Source organism: Cupressus sempervirens, chromosome 5, assembly GCF_028749045.1.
Source record: "Cupressus sempervirens isolate cs-2001-9-10 chromosome 5, ASM2874904v1, whole genome shotgun sequence".
Taxonomy (NCBI): Eukaryota; Viridiplantae; Streptophyta; class Pinopsida; order Cupressales; family Cupressaceae; genus Cupressus; species Cupressus sempervirens.
The window spans coordinates 19,665,924-19,680,787 of NC_143122.1; the positions used below are offsets into that span (position 1 = coordinate 19,665,924).

General features: G+C 35.4%; 1 pseudogene; it reads right to left on the reverse strand.

Moving 5' to 3' along the window:
* Window positions 1–14,864, reverse strand: part of LOC149554392 (uncharacterized) — a 67,351-nt pseudogene that overhangs the window by 47,345 nt on the left and 5,142 nt on the right.

A 14,864-nucleotide genomic window follows, 5' to 3' on the forward strand; every position in this document is an offset into this window, starting at 1 on the left:
GAAAAACATTTAGCATCTTTTTGATAATTTAATAATGTCATTATTGATCAAGTTCTCTTCTACCTTAGCAACATTCTCTAAGGTAGTATTAAAGTATTTGGGCCCTTGGTGTTGGAGCTAGTAATTCATGGGTTTTGAGAGACTATTGATGAAGATGTCAATATTCTCTTTCTCAAGTACATCTCTATGATACTTGGAAAACATGTGTCTTCACCATTGCAAGAAATTTTTTTGTGTTACACAAATCGATCATTGTAACTTCCCTTTCTATATTATAAGAATAATGAGCCATAAAAATAGAATCCAATTGATCAAAGGACTTAATGTTAGAGGGTAGCTTGGAGAATCACTCCATGGCTTGCCCTCTGAGGCTCCTAGTAAATAGGCACATTAGGTAACTCATGTCATGGAAAAACTATAAACTTAGGGTATAGAATTGTCTAAGGTAATCGTGTGGATCTTGTTGGTGTTTGAAACTACTAAGAACCAAAATGCCCAATATTATAGTGAAATTACTCACACAATCTAAGGGTTAGCCAATTCTTAGTAGCAATTACATGAATAAACCACTTTGACCCAACTTCAACAAAACCAAAAATGGTTTTCTACTCTTTAGGCTCTGCTAAACCAAGGCCGATATACCTAGGGCCGGTATACCTAGGGATGATTCTAATGCAAATTGTGGTATGAAATTATCTTAGTCTCATTCCAATTCTCATCTACTACCCTCAAGCACATACACAGTTTATCAATTTTCTCTAAAAGCTCTCAAATCTATATGCATCCCCTATAAGTAGATCTAGTTATAATTCTCCTAGAATTTACAAATATTCATAGAAATAGCAGCCACCTAAGACTTAGGAATTAGATATAAATGAGTAGTGACCAGCATTTGTAACTTTAAACAAAATGAAATGAAATGATTTTGATCTTTACTGTAAAAAACTACAACAAATCTTTCACCTTATCCATACCTTCTTTCACAACAATGACTTTATCCAGCAAGTCTGGCTTTTTGGCCAACAATGGTATCAACCTATCAAAAAATTGCATATACGGTCCCCATTGTTGGAAATTTGAATCAAGCCATCCTACTGCATCCTTGCACACCTATTTTGAAGATTTCAAATTAATGAATCTACTATAGGCATCCTGAGATATTCTTTTCAAAATACTTATCCTATGGCTTAATACATTCATCATAACACTTTTCTTAGTTTCCTTGTCAGATAGAGGAGTCTTTGTTTCTACATTCATCATTGGCACTAGCACTGTTACCCCTATAGGTATCTCATCTATCCGAACCTCTACCTACATAGCATGCCCTTTTTTTTCCACTTTCCTTGGTGCTTGTTCTACCTCTAATGCATTCTTGAGTTGTTCTTTGAGGGATATTATTTTAGCTTCCAAATTTTGAATTTTCTCATCCAACCCTTATATTTTTTGTCTTTGTACATAATTTATTTTAAGCTCCACTTCATATAATTTTTTGGTATCAAGACATTCATTAAACACTACAGCTAGCTTATCCTCAATTTCATCCACCTTTACCTCATTCATAAGAGCAAAGTGTTTGACCAAGCTAGAGATTTCTTTCCTAGTAGTGTTCTCTAATGTCCATACAATCATATTGCCTTGTGCAATTTCCTGAATATCCCTCATTCTAGGCTTTTTGGTGCTAGGGGCCACACTCCACACTACTAGGGTTTTTGTGTCTACACTAAACCATGATCCCATCTTAAACCCTTCACTGATGGTGGCCTCGTAGCTTATAGCTTTGTCTTGTCTTCTCATTTGATCCAAAACAAAAGCCCTCTCAATATCCCAATGTGGTATTAGAATCATACCACTCCTACGTACTAACTCTTTGGCTTTTGCAGAGGTCATTGTTTCACTCTTAGGGTCATATGCCAATAGTTTTTTGACTAACTCTTTTCTCTTCTCTAGATCTTCCCTGGGCATAAGACTCAACGTGAGCTCATTTTGTTTTATTTTATAAAGAAAAATTTTAAATTTTGATGATTTAATAAAATCATCATCTTCCATGAATTTCTCAGATTGAATGAGCCTACCATCCACTCTTGATGTTGCAATATGAAGCTCAGTAGATGCTTCCCTACTTTTGTAGACCTTTGATGTAAATAATTTTTCCCAATATCAGATAAATACTCACTATTCCCTGGCATTACTTGTAGGGCTCTACTTAGCACCTTTTTAGGGATGTGCATTGTCTTTTGTCTTTTATTTCCTTTTGGCACCCAAGTTGAAGCATATGGTTTCTCCTCTTCTAACTCAATCTTGAATTGTGTATCTGGCTTAGGGGATTCTCTATTTATAATGGCTTCCTCTCCCTCTAGCTCATGTGGCATTTGTGACATCATGTAGTCAAAATTATCCACTATTTTCCTCAATTTATTAGGATATGGAATCTCTTTATAAAAACACTTAAAATCAGGGTTGGTCTTCTTCAAAGCCTCCTCTACTCTCGTTGTCTCCTCATATTTCCTCAATAACTCATTAGCCTCCCTTATTGCTACTATGTGTGAAATTAAGTCCTCTTAGGGATTGGCTTTCTTGGAGGTAGGATGTATCCCCTAATGGCCTTGACCTCATTGGTAATGTAATTGTCAGGGTCATACATCCTATAGGGCCTAGTAGCAAATTTGTACTAGCCTAAATACTCACTTAATTCCTTGAATACATTCTTGCCTATTTCAAAATCTCCCACTTTAAAGGTTATACAGACAAAAGTAGGCTTGTGTAGAGAGGGAGGGATCATTTCTTTATTCATCAATAAAAATTGCTAGAAGAATTCAATAAAGCCCAATCTAGGGGGTAAATATTTAGGTAGAAGATGAGGAGCTTGTGGGCATGCAAACACTCTCATTAAAGTGCACTCCTTAAACAAAAAGATACTCCCCTAGTTATGATCTAATTTGGGTTTTTAATATAAGAATGAGGGCCTAAGCAAAGACTACAAAAAATTTGTGCCCTAAAGAAAGTATGATCTAATTGCCTAATGATAACAGAATCAAATAAATTGAAAACCACAAGTGCATTTAAATAATGAAATTTTTTATCTCGAATTCGAGTCCACAGTTGCATAGGTAACTCACCAATTCATCAGAAGTTTGATCAATGAAGTCCAAATTGATGTAACCAATGTTGTAGTACAGAATAAGATGTATTAGTAGTGAGTAATGGTGGAATGTGAAATTCTTCATTTCTCCCTTTTTTTCACTTTCAAGTTGATTATGCATGTTGTCCATGATGAAAGCCACATATTCATACTCCTTATGGTGTAAGGGATCTTGTATATCACATGCCATCAAAAATAGGGAACCATAAACATAATCCTCTACACCATCACTCCCTAAAACTTTGTGTAGCCCATAGACTGTGTTCTTGAAATAGTTCTTAAATCTGCTCAAGGTACAAAATCTCCCACTTTTCTTGGAATCATCCTTGCCTTTTTCACATTATAAGGGATATGGGGTAACATGACATTGTTTACAAAGTAGGTCTTATTACTCTCAAATTTCCTTTGCAAGTCCTTAAGGTCAATAGGTGAATCCATTTGACCTTCCAATCCAAAAGCTTCTATAAAAGAAGTTATATCTAGTGTGCACAAAAAGCTCCCATTATGTCTCTGAAAGGTTTTGGTGACTAGATTATAAGAATTTATCAATGCTTTCAATAGCTCCACATCAAAAAATACTTCTGGAAATATTAGTTTTTCCATGTTTCTGTTCCATGGATTACAGATTGGCACCTTTCCTGTTCTGTTCTAGTAAAAGTATAAAAATAGGTTGAAACCATCAATCTCAGGCACTGCACATCCCTAACTAGAAAATAAGGGTCTCTGAAGATATTTTCATTTGCTAAAATAGCATTTGACAACCTTGGAAGGAGTTTCAGCCAATCCTCTACATGCTTCTTTGGTTTTCTGACCCTTGATTTCTTTTCAACCTTAACAACACCCTTTTTCCTTTTCCCTTCCACTGTGACTTCAACAACATCATCACCTTCATCTTCAACCTCAACCTCTTCTTCAATAATTTATTTGACATCTTTGTCAGCCATGTTCTCTTATAATTATATTTTGAATTCTTTCACAATAGCACAAAACACAAAGCTCTACAACTTTCAAATTTTAGAATAGAGCAAAAAACAAGCTTCTTTGAAGTGGAAAATACTCTGACATTCAATCAAATCTTTGATGTTTTAATCATGCAACTACTAGCCTTTTTAAATAAATTTAGCATGCATGAGCCTTAAATCATTCATGCAAGTTTTCAGCAAGGAATATCAACAGCAAAATTTGATCTTAGTGTACTTTCCAATGCTTTATTTTACTTGCCTATGGCAATTCTGTCCTTTTTTCTTACTTGTTATGACACATGAACTGCTTTTTCTTCAAAATTTGGTCTTCTATTCTTATGCTAAGTCAAGACCTTTCATTATTTGTAACCTTGAGAATACCTTTAGCATGCACTCATGTTCCTTTAGTGATGCTTTAAAAAATCGCAAGTGTAAGAGCATTATGACCTTTTAAACACTGCATTGAGATTTCTTTTATGCCTTTATGCAACCCTTCACCTTGTAGGATCTCAAACCTTCTCAACTAGGGTCTTCATTCTTATGCGTCAAACATCCCTCGCACTAGCATAAAACCCTCATTGATATCTCCCTTTTACCTTTTACATGCATATGCACACGTACGAGTGGAAAGCCTGAAAAACTCCTTCACACTACTTCACTTTCTTCATTAGCTAGGACACCATAAGACTTCAAATTTCAACCTCTGATCATACACTGAAACCTTTACCCGTAGAATCGCAATACCTTTTACTTTTTGTAATTTCTCTTTTACACCCTTATGGGCAACCTTTTGCTTCATAACATCAAAAAACCTTATCAAATGATATTGCACTCTTACATTTATCTTTTCTTGTAGAAGTGTAAAGCCTTCTCTTCATCTCCCTTATTTATCCTTTTGTGCTTATACGCTGAAACTCAACTCGTAACCATGAAAAAAAAGATAAAGAGCTCTTCGTTCATATGCTTAACTTGCAACCATAAAGGTGTAATGACAAAACTTCCCTTTTCACTTATCAATGACCCAAATTTGATCTTAGAAAAATAGAAAATAACATCATCATTTATTTTACACACATGCAAAATTTAGAACTTAAGTTGTATGCAATGCTGGTTGGGCCCATCTAACCTGATGATGTGTCATCATTTGATTCACCTATACCAAGGCCCATCTAACAGCTCAATAGGTCCCACTTAACATGGTCACCACTAAAACATGACTTTACGATTGTTTGCCAACTTAAAGAGCGTGAGCACATAAAAACAACTAGACATTACTTTCACTCTTACAAAATCCTTTTACCTATAGAATCGTAAAACATTTGATGCATCCTTTCAAACCATCCTTTACGTTGTGCTGGGGTATTACACTATTATGCCTTCCATTAGAACATATGAGTGTAAATCACAACTCAATACTCTTTTGCCCTTTCACTCAACTATTTACTCATAACCCTATGAAGCGATTTAACATGTCTCCCTTAAAACCTTAATTTCTTCAATGTATGACTATGAATACCCTTTGTAGCTTCTTCTGCCCACCCGCTTAACTGCTCACCGTAAACCCATAATACAATTTTTAAAGCACAAAAAACCTTCATGTTTCTTCACTTGAAAACCATTTGTATGATCGAGAAGCCTCAAGATGAACTATTCTGCTATTACAAAAAACAAAAGCGTATCCCTGTAGAACATGAAATCCTTTATGTTGTTACACTGCATTATGAAATGCGACCACAGAAACATGAGGAAAAAAGTATTTCACTCTTATGTGAAACTCTACATCGTAAGATTGTAAACGAAAAATTTTAAGTGCTTTGCAAATCTTTTTGAAATTTTGAAAAGAGACCTAGGGTTTTTTCACACTTAGGGTATTTTCATGGCTGAAATTTTGAGAGACAAACCTTATGAATTTAATATATTTCAACAACACACAAATCAGGGCATGACTAGGGTAACTTAAAATTTTTGAAAAATATGAGCAATGAAAACCCTAATCTTCAAAATATAAAGACCTAACTGATTTTTCACCTAAATTTTAGGTTTTTCTTACTGTGAAAAATCAGGCCAGTAGTGGCTCTGTCTAGGGATGATATGCTACTTGAGTCTATGCAAGAATTTAGAATCTATGGAAGAGTAGACCACAAACTTGACTGTTCCTTTTTTTATTTAAAAAATGACAACTTCTTTAGAGAGCACAAAGAGACACATAAGAAAAAGAAACCAGAGTGTCCAAGGATATTTACAAGAATTTACAAAATATACAAGATGTAGAGGAAAACCAGGAACCCTAAGACTACTATTGATGGAAAATAGATACTTTAACAAAAGTACCTCTTCAAGAATTGTCCATGAACTGGAAATTCAAGAATACCTCCAGTTAAATCCTTTAAAAAATATGAATCTTCTCCATTTTTATCACAAATGTTATATAGGCCAAGCCAAATTGGGTCAAATTTACCATGCTTTCTTTAATCTTTCACCCTAGCATTCCACATCAGTACCATGTCACCTATTTCAAATTTCCTCTCAGTGGTTCTTTTGTCATATAAGTGCTGCATTTGTAATTGTAACTTGACATTCCGAATAGAAGATTCTCTCCTTGCTTCTTCTAATTGCAAAATATCATCCATTCTTAATTGCATCTCATCAATGATATCATCTTCATATAGTTGAACAAATTTATACATCTCCTTCATGTTATTTTGTGGAATTTTGGCCTGTATACCATAGACCAAATCAAATGGGACACATCCAATGGCCCTTTTCATAGTAACCCTATCAGCCAATAGAGCTAATGGCAACTTTGAGTCCCAAGCCTTCTTGTTTTCTTCTAAGATCCTCTTGATGATTTTTAATATACTCCTATTACTTGATTCTACCTGGCCATTCCCTCGAGGATGATAAGTTGAGGATGTATACTCTATAATGCCATATTTCCTATAGAATTATTTATACTCATCAGATCTGAAACACATTTCATTATCAGTTACTGCCTTCTATGGGAAACCAAATCTGGTTATAATATTATTTAAAATGCAATTGATCACCACTTTTCTTGTTGCATTCTTGGTAGGGATTGCTTCAACCCATTTAGTGAAGTAGTCAGTAGCCACTAGAATCTTATAATGTCCAACACTAGATTTGTTTGAGATCTCACCTATGAAATCAATTCCCCATTACTGAAATGGTGCATGTACTTCTACAAGTTTTAATAATAAATTCCCAAAAAAAATTAAATTTCCACTAAATCTTTGACAAGTATCACATGTTTTAAAAAATTCATGAGCATCTTTGAAAAGTGTTTGCCACCAAAAACTAGATCTAAGGACATTGTGGGTTGTGGTTTTAGCCATGTAATGACCTCCACACACACCTTCATGCATGTCTTTCAAAATTCTTACAGACTCAATTTCATCTACACATTTCAAAAGTACCCTTTCCATATTTCTCCACCATACTTGACCCTGCACTATAACATACCTTATGGCCTATAACTTAAGAGATCTTTTCTGATTTTCTATTAACTTTGATGGAGATCTCATACTTTGCAAATAATAGATTACATCTTTATACCAGTCAGAGGCATCCATATCACAGAGATTATCCCTGAAGCTATCATCAAATTGATTAATTTGGTTTGCCTCCAAATTGGCTTCTATCATTAATTTTGCCAAACCTTGACCCCTGACCAATTTAGTGATCTAAATGTCAATATTGAATTCTTGTATCCTATTAATCCATCTACATCTCCTACCAAATATCTCTTGTTGTGAAAAGGTGTCCTTCAGAGAAGTAGTAGGAATGAAAGAAATGATAGTAGCTCCCATTAAGTAACATCTAAAAGCCTTAACTCCTTTCACCAATGCATATGCATGTTTTTCATTGATGTCATACTTAAGTTCTACAACTTGTAAAGACTTACTGAAGAATGCAATAGGCTGCTCATAACCTTCTTCATTTTTGTGTAACAATACTGCAACAACAGTGTGAAATGAGGCAAAAGAAAATATATGCATTGGTTTTTCATAATCAGGAGCTCTGAGAACAGGGGCATCTTTAATAGCTTGCTTAATTTTTTGAAATGCAATACTAGGTTCACCATCCCATTTTATCTTAGATCCTTTCTTTAGCATTCTTGATATAGGCCTACTAATCTCTGCAAAAATTTTCACAAATCTCGTAAGAAAGTTGATGTGTCCAAAGAATGACTAAATGCCTTTAACACTCTTGGGTTTTTGAATCTTATCTATTGCTTCTACCCTTTTAGGGTCAATCCTCACTCAATGCTTGCCAACTAAATGTCCTAACAATTTTCCTTCAGTGACACCAAACTAAAATTTTTTGGGATTTAAGGAGACACTATACTTGAGGGCCCTGATAAACACCTTTTCTAAATGCATAAAATGATCATTTTCATCTCTAGAATAAGCAGTTAAATCATCCTAATATACAGCCAAGAATTTATTAATGATATCGGCAAAAGCCACATCTATTGCTCGGTGAAAAGTTGCCCCAGTATTTGTAAGCCCAAATAGCATCCTGACATATACATCTGTACCCCATGGAGTAGTAAAAGCAGTTTTAAACTATTCTAATTCCTTGACAACTACTTGATTATATCTTGAAAACCCATCCATCATGGACATTACTTTTGAACCAGTGACCCTTTGCAACATGGCTTTCATATTGGGTAAACCATAATTATCTTTTAATGAAGATATGTTGAGATTCTTGAAATCAACACATAACCTTATATCTCCATTTTTCTTTCTTACTGGTACTAGATTCGATACCCAAGAAGAATGCTTGATAGGCTTTATGATCCTAGCATCTCTTAACTTGATCAATTCTTCCTGCATTTTGGGAACCAAGGTTGGATTTACTGGCCTTTTTTTTTGTCTAAAAGGCTTAGCATCTAGTTTCAAATGGATTTAATGTTGAAAGAGATCTTCCCTATAGGCCTTTAGATCATCATATGACCATGCAAACACATGTCTATACTTCCTTAGCAGGTCTATTAGATCTTTCCTAATTTTAGGAGGCAATCTCTTACCAATATATACCTTTTTAGGTGTTTCTTGTGTTCCCAAGTTCACTTCCTCTAAATCCTTGGCATTATATCCATTAGTGTCCATTTGTGACCTATCTTGGTTGTCAAAAATAGTCTCTAAAATAACTAGAACCTTTGGAATTTTATTTGTCTTTAATTTCACAACTTCCTACCCAAAAATAGTATCTTTTCCATCTATATTTTCTACATAAGCTGCACAATCAATTTCATGTCCAGACAACATATGTTCACAATTCAAAAATCTTAGAATATCCTTATCATCTTCAAACACTTGCCAATTTTGAATATTATTACGGACAGAAGGTCTAGTCTAAATCTCAATTTTAGACACACCAAAAAATGTGATATCATCAGGTTTTATTGCTATATTTTCCAGTAAATCTACCATTTTATTATTTGTCATATCCTTCCAAATTATCCCAAATGCATCAAAACATATGACCATGTCCCATACTACATTTTTATACTATTTTAATCTTTTATTCTTTGACACATAAGCAATTCTTACTTGGGATACCACCAACTTAGAATCTCCTACAACATGTAAACACTTTATCCCATGCTCGTGAGCTAATCTGAGGCCTAACAATAAAGCCTCATACTCTACTATATTGTTAGTACAAGGGAAACTTAAAGTAAAGGAGAATTTATATGTTACCCCTGCTAGAGATATCAACAAAATGCCTACACCAGATCCATCTTTGCAGCATACACCATCAAAAAACATAGTCCATAAATCACCCTTGTCTATTTTTGTGTCAACTTCCATTTCCATATGAGACTTATGTTGAGATTTCTTCAAAGTCAAAACCTCAACTTTGAATGCATTAATATTTGTATCCACAAGCTTTGTCATGTTGTCTTCTACATCTTCCTCTATCATGTATATACTCTTAGGATCCTTATCAAATTTTATCAAATTCCCCTCAATATTAAAAGTGGCATATGACAAATCACACTATAGGCTCCCTCCCATAGCAGCACTCCACTTCCTAGATAATAACATGCCATACTGGGGTGGAATGTCAACAACCAATACACTCATAGTAAACTCTTTGTCAGGATAGGTTGTTAATCTATATGGAAAAGAATTTATAGTGCCTATGACTGTCACTTCTCTCTTATCCACCTTTAAGCCTAATTCCTTCATGATTTCAAAAGGCATCATAGTATTGGAAGTACCAGAGTCAATCATGCAATTTTTTAATGTTTTACCATTTACTACAATGCTTAAGAAAAATGGTTCGAAATTTCCCAAACACTGATTTATAGAATTATCCAAAAACATTTGAGGGATCTGAGAGACAACTAATTTAGCTTCATTTTCCTTTACCTTTTCTTTACTGCTTTCTTTGGGAGTTTGGTTTTCATTACACTCATGTCTCACATTTGTATCTATATTTCCCAGCCATGCTAAAGCTTTGTTTCTATGTTTAGGAATCCTTAATAATTCAAATAAAGGGACTTTGACAGTGAGTTGTGATAACATTGTAGTCATATCTATAGAAGATTTAGGTGTGCTATCAATGACACTACTCCTCCCATCATGATGCTTATCCAAAATACTTACATTACCTTGGTGATTCTTATCATTTGTAATGATTGCCTTTGCTATCTTATCTAACTTCTTTGGGATATTATTTGGGGACTGAAAAACTTTAGGATTATCTTCCTTCTTTGGCTCCCACCTTTTATTTGTAATCTTAACCTTCTCGGCAGGGATCTCTTTAGGTTTTATAGCTTCTCCTTTTTTAAGACTAACTCCCTTTATGAACATACTATCCACCTTGTCATTTCCTTCCCTTTTAGCCATATTTCTAGTTTGCACTTGAGCTACCATGTTTGCAATAATTTGGTCAATCTCTTCACTAGAGGGTTTTCTTAAAATGATTTCTTCTTTAGCACTTATCATGTTACACACAGTGTCTTCAACATCACTCTCATCAGAAAATATTTGATGTTGGACTTTATTCTAAAACTCCCTTTGCTCATTTACATCTTTGTCATGATCCTCACAATCAAAATAATCATAATGTGATTCAAACATGTTACACCCTACATCCTCCTAGTTTTCTTCATGTTCTTGACATTTTTCTACTACATTCTTTTTTCCAGGGAAAGACCAGGCTACCGCACAAGATTCAGGAGCATGAGGCAATTGACACACAAAACACCATATAGGTTCAATAGTAAATTCAAGCTCATCTACCATATTCACAGAGTTTTTAGATAATGGATCAAGGGTGACCTTGTTGTTAGTATTCTTGGGGGAAGTGACATTAAGCTAACCATCTTTCCAAGTAGTAGTATAAGGGAAATTTTGCAACCTATTCTATCTATTGAAATTTGACTGATAAGGGGCCCTATTTTCAGTGGGATTCCTATCATTTTTTACCTAAGGGATATTTAGGTTCTTTATAGCATTTAGAACTTGAGCTATCTCACTTGGCTCTTGCTTCTTCCCACCTACACCTTTGTTATCCTCATTTATATTTCCCTAATTACCAAACAACCTAGGATCATCTCTTTTATTTTCTAAGCCTCCTAAAATCCTCAAATTATTTTCCACATTTATAGCAATTTTGAAGGCATCCCTTAAAGTCCTAGGTTCTTTATCTCTAAGTTGATATGAAATTTTTCCATCAAAAGAATTCAAATAAGTAATCAAACAAATCTTGTCATCAACTTGCATGGCTTGCATGAGTTTATACATTGTCCTTTGGAATCTATTATTAAATTTAGTAACAGACTCATTAGGTAACCTTTTAATATTACTGGATTCACTTAAGATATAACTCCGATTCTACTTATCACCATATTGCTCTTTGAAACAATATTCAATTTAGGAAGTCTTTTGAATCATTCTCTAGCATCTTCAGTTAATAACTAAACAAAAAACTTCATAATAACATCTTCAACCTCAACCTCATAATCATTCATCATATCAAGAAAACTCCTTCAATGATCTTCACATGTGATAGAATTATTCCCAGCAAATTTAGGCAACCTTTTCCTTATTTCTTGAAGGATGGGGTTAGGGTAACCAGGGATTCCATCAAAAAATATTTTCCTATAGCCTTCTAACTAGATAGGTCTTCTTGTTACATCAATTTTAGGTTGATGATCAACATCTTGTCTAGTGTTACCCATAGTATTACTAGTGCTAGCATCACCAATAGACTTGTTAAGATCTACTTTATGTGAAAATGAGGATGGGAAAGGAATATATACCTTGGTAATATTTTGATTTGCATCATTAGATCCATTATCATCTTTAGGCATTATTGTAGATTGCCTTCTAGCGTTCTCCAGGAATTTGATCTTATTATTTATCTCAGCTATAGCTACTTCATTTTATACAATCTCCAGTCTCTTTATCAAATCATCCTTTTTCAATGTTTGAAAGTGACATGGGATCATGGGTCTAAACAATCTTTGATGGTTCATTAATCTTAACACCAATCTCCTTTTGTTCCCCCTTATCATTAGCCTCAATATCTTGCCCCACATCTTTTGCTTTATTGTTGTTAACTTCCAGAGCACTATAGTTTTTAATCTGTTGTATTAAAGGTCCTTCTAAATTTACTTTCTAATCTTGCAACAACTTTTCTTCTTGCATCTTTAGCTATTCAACTTGACCTATAATCTCTAGTTGCCATGCGTTAGCTGCTATTTCTTTTTTCTTTTTTAGGGCAGCAATTCTCCTAAGTAATGTTTATTTTTCCTCAAAGCATTTTGTAATCTTTTCCTCCCTTTCCTTTTGTAAATTTTTATTAATGGCTTCTTTCTTAGCAAGTTGCATTCTCAAGACTTCAATCTCATCAAGATCTAGGATAGTAAACTCAAAACTAGCAGTTTTTTTAATCATTGAAACTCTCAGGATCTAGATGTTTTGGTGCTACTTCTCCTTGATAATAGTCAGACAAAAAAGGGTTCATGCTTCTTGAAAAATATTATTACTATTTCTTTTGTCTAAAATGGGTTTATTATGCAGCTCTACATTTTCTTGGCATATCATTTTGGGTGTGCTAAAAAAGTCATCACTGTTAGAGTAAATAATTAATAATTATTTATTTATTCTATTACTTAAGCTTACTTAGGTTAATGCATATTTAGTATTTAATGCATGTAGTGGTTGTTGTTGACAACTCGGGAGTTTTCTCCCTTTTTAGCATATTCCACTTTTTGAGGATATGTGCTGAGTTGTCATTTTTGTCCTCTACCTCCTTCCAGCTTGTTCTACAAGCTTCCATGAGGCCTTTTTAAACGGTCTCTCTCTCATTGTAAATCATTCCATTCACATAGTAATCTCATTTTCCTATTGTGAAATATTTCCTCTTGCATTGTTTGCTTCATGCTCTTGCTCTTTCGGTTTCTCTTCAGCAAGCTATTTGCATGTAGGTGATCTTGGTGACTGCGGAGTTGGATTTCATCAACTCCTACATGGTATCAGAGCCTCCCTGCTGCTTCTTGTTTGAAGGATTTTTGAAGCCGTGATTTGAAGTCACAAACCCTAGTTTGTTTGTGCATTTTTTCTTCAAATCAGGGCTAGAGCAAATTTTTGGAGCACTTTCAGCCCAAACGGACATCACCATTGGATCCGAAAGGCCATTTACAGTCAAAATTCATATAAAACTTTCTGTTTTTGGAGACAGAGCTCCGGAAGGCAAAATTTTTTTACATCAGAAGCTGCCATATGGACTGTACAGACGATTTGCGATTTTAAAATTTAAAAAAAAAAAATTTTTTTTAAGGCGCTCCGCCAGGGCACCACCGGCGGGCCAACCCAACACCGCCAGCGCTCCGCCACCAGCGGAGCATCCGCTGTCATCACCCTGTTTTCAGCCGCCGCAGCGCCTCCGACAGGCCGCTCCGCCAGCGGCTCCCGCCGCGGTGCCACCCCAAACACCCGCTGCCCGGGCGCAGCTGCCTCCGCCACTACAGACAGTGGCGCCACCGGGTTTTCCTCCCGGGCGCCACCACCACCGGCGGTTTTCGCTGCTCCGCCGCCCTGCGGCCTCTCCAACCACCGACCGCCACGTGGCTGCTGACAGATTTGCTGATGTCATATTCCAGTCCACTGACGTCACTTTCCCAGCATATGACATCACCTTGCCGTGATGATTTTTTTTGCCGGCGACAGGTTTGTGACGGGCATACGGCCGTCAAATTTATACCCGTGTCTGTAATTTTCCAGCAAGTGTATTTTTTGAGCAGCAGTCGGTTTTTTGGCTATAACTTGAGCATACGGAGGTCTTTTTCCGATCTGAAAAAAGCGTCGGAAATCTGACTCAGAGATGGACACATTGGTGCTAGTTTCACACGATTTTGAGTTCGTTTGAGCTTCCAATTTTTGTGTCAAAGTAGAGGCTTATGTTTCCTATTCTGCATCAACAAATCCAGGTTCCTTTCCAGTTTTTTGCTTTCCTTAGTTGTTTTTTTGTGGTATTTGGGAGATATTTTTGTATGTTTGTGGGGGGGTGTCTTTATTTTCTGTAATTTACTTCAGTTAAGACCCTTCTACTTCCGTCTTCTTCTTTCTCTCAATGGCGGATCCATCTATATCCCGTCTCACACCACACAACTACCACACATGGAAGGCACAAATGACTAGACTTCTAATGTCAAGAGGTCTATGGTCTTGTTTGGATGAGCATCAGCCTAATCTCTAATGACCTTATGAGATTCTACA